This window comes from Babylonia areolata, chromosome 7 (genome assembly GCF_041734735.1).
Source record: "Babylonia areolata isolate BAREFJ2019XMU chromosome 7, ASM4173473v1, whole genome shotgun sequence".
NCBI classification, from domain to species: domain Eukaryota; kingdom Metazoa; phylum Mollusca; class Gastropoda; order Neogastropoda; family Buccinidae; genus Babylonia; species Babylonia areolata.
The window spans coordinates 18,957,723-18,960,827 of NC_134882.1; positions in this window are offsets into that span (position 1 = coordinate 18,957,723).

The following is a 3,105-nucleotide window of genomic DNA, read 5'->3' on the forward strand; positions in this document are numbered from 1 at the left end:
TTCTGATTTTCTTGCCTAAGTACCCCTACCTCATCCGTAAGGTCTTTCATACCCTGCTGCAGAGTAGCAATTTGTTCTGCGATCTCCCTGATTCCTTGTTCCATATCAGCAAACGTACAGCTCATCTCCGACTTCATTAAGTGAAGCACCGCTATAACGTCCATCAGTCTGGGCTGTTCAGAGGAGGAAGGACGAGGGGTCGTATGTCCGCTGTCGGCGCCGTCCTGTCCGCTGCCTGGGTCTGTGATCGTCCACCGTCCACTGCTGCTGGTAAGTCTGGTCTGTTTCAGGGTGGCCGACCTGGGGCCAGCTTTCTGCTCCACGTCATCGCATTGCAAAAGAAGTCCACCCCAAAACATCAGAGAGAGGAGCAGAACAAGGACAACACCGTCCGCTCTGCACCGGGGTGACAACATGACGATTCTCAAGGCCAACATTTTAGCGGCCCTCTTTGCCAGAAAAGCTTGAAATATGGCTGCAAAGCAACTACATAACAACCGGAAAGCTGGTGATGCCGAAGGCATTATGACTTACAAATCACCTTGCAAGATCTCGAGTCACAGTACTGCTGACATTTTATATTTTAGGAAAATACTGAGACAGTCTGAAATGCGACTTGCACGCAGAAATGCTCAGTTCACGCCCCTACCGTCAAGTATACCCGTCGGAAAAGGGCTGTTACCCCACTGATGAATTCATGTTTGGCGTTACAGATCAGGATGTCACTCACCAGTCTTTCATTTGAACTTTTTCCTCTTAGGATCCTATTACCTTTGGTCATTGAAATCAATTACATCATTGAAAATATATACAAAAAGTAGGAAATGCAGTTAAAACTAGTGTCACGTTGAAGTCATCAGGGCTCGGCAGTCAGTTGGTTGATTTATGTGTTTCAATGTTGCCTTATTCCTACTTCCCCCCACCCCCACCCCACCCCCCTTTTTACTCCTTTTTCCCTTCTTTTGTTTCTCTTTTTCTTTACTGACTTTTCTAACTATTCTTTTCTTTCTTTATTTCCTTTTTATCTTATTTTTTTATCTTCCTGTTCTTTTCCCTTCACTTCCCTCCTCCACACTTTCTTTTCTTTTCTTTTTTTCAGTGGATCAACTTTCAGTAATCTCGTTTGCCACACTTCCACATACTCATGCTTTGTTTTTTGTTTTGTTTTTGTTTGTTTTTGTTTTCGTTTTGTTTGTTTGTTTGTTTGGTTTTTTGTTTTGTTTTGTTGGGTTTTTTGTTGGGTTTTTTTTGGGGGGGGTTGTATTTGTTGGTGTGTTGTTTTTTTTAATCCCTTTATAACTATTTGAACCAATCTTTAATCAATGCGAATAAGAGAGAGAGAGAGAGAGAGAGAGAGAGAGAGAGAAAGCTGAGAGCAGTGGAAGGGGGCGGGATTTTTCAGAAGACCTATTCTCTTCACCTTGCAGACTCGTAAAATGACAAGTGGGTGTAGTCAGCCACTGGAGTTATATATGGCTATGATTCTCTTTCGGTCCACCAAGGAGATCTCCGTACTGTGCATTTTAATCTGTTCCTTTGACACATGATAAATCTGTGAGCACTGGCCAATCCAACAATACATGGTGGACAGAGACAGTGTTAGAATGGCTGAATATTACAGTTCATCTTTAAATACTCATATTTCGGTGTAGTCTGCCAAGGATAATTTCTGCCAGAAAAAATCGTGAGTTTGCTGATTATATAAATGAATATATACAATACTTTTTATATGAATATTTTATATGTTACTGATTCTTTTTAATTAAGTCATGTTTAATGTTTTGTGTTGAGTAATTGTCTACGTTTGTCTTGCCGCACCTGATGTAATTTATGTTAATGAGATAATAAAGTTCTTCTTATCTCATCTTATCTTATTCTGTAAAGTAAAAAACAAAAACAAAAAAAAAAAACAGAAGAAGGAGGAAGAGCAGCAGCAGCAGAAGAAGAAGAAACTGATCCTTATGCCTGCTAGTGCCTGAGTCCTTTCGTGTGCATACGCATGCAGAAGATTAAACACGCACGTTAAAAATCCCGTAAACCACGTCAGCTGGAAACAACAAAATATCCGAATGCACCCCCCAGTTACAGCCCACGAAAGAATTCAGCCAGGTTAAAGTGTGAAGTTGTAAAGGCACTTTGAACGCTGTCTCCATGGATAATTCATGTCTTGGAAACAAATATTGGACTTTGTCTCCTTGAATAATTCATGTCTTGGAAAGATGTTGTACTGTGTCTCCTTGAATAATTCATGTCTTGGAAACAAATATTGAACTTTGTCTCCTTGAATAATTCATGTCTTGGAAACAAATATTGAAATTTGTCTCAGAGGATGATTCATGTCTGTGAAACAAATATGGAACTTTGTCTCCGAACATAATTCATGACTTGGAAACAAATATTGAACTTTGTCTCCATGAATAATTCATGTCTTCGAAACAAATATTGAACTTTGTCTCCGAGGATAATTCACGTCTTGGAAACAAATATTGAACTTTGTCTCAATGAATAATTCATGTCTTGGAAACAAATATTGAACTTTGTCTCCATGAATAATTCATGTCTTGGAAACAAATATTGGACTTTGTCTCCTTGAATAATTCATGTCTTGGAAATAACTATTGAACTTTGTCTCCGAGGATAATTCATGTCTTGGAAACAACTATTGAACTTTGTCTCCGAGGATAATTCATGTCTTGGAAACAAATATTGAACTTTGTCTCCATGAATAATTCATGTCTTGGAAACAAATATTGAACTTTGTCTCCGAGGTTGATTCATGTCTGTGAAACAAATATGGAACTTTGTCTCCGAACATAATTCATGACTTGGAAACAAATATTGAACTTTGTCTCCATGAATAATTCATGTCTTCGAAACAAATATTGAACTTTGTCTCCGAGGATAATTCATGTCTTGGAAACATATATTGAACTTTGTCTCCATGAATAATTCATGTCTTGGAAACAAATATTGAACTTTGTCTCCATGAATAATTCATGTCTTGGAAATAAATATTGAACTTTGTCTCCGAGGATAATTCATGTCTTGGAAACAACTATTGAACTTTGTCTCCGAGGATAATTCATGTCTTGGAAACAAATATTG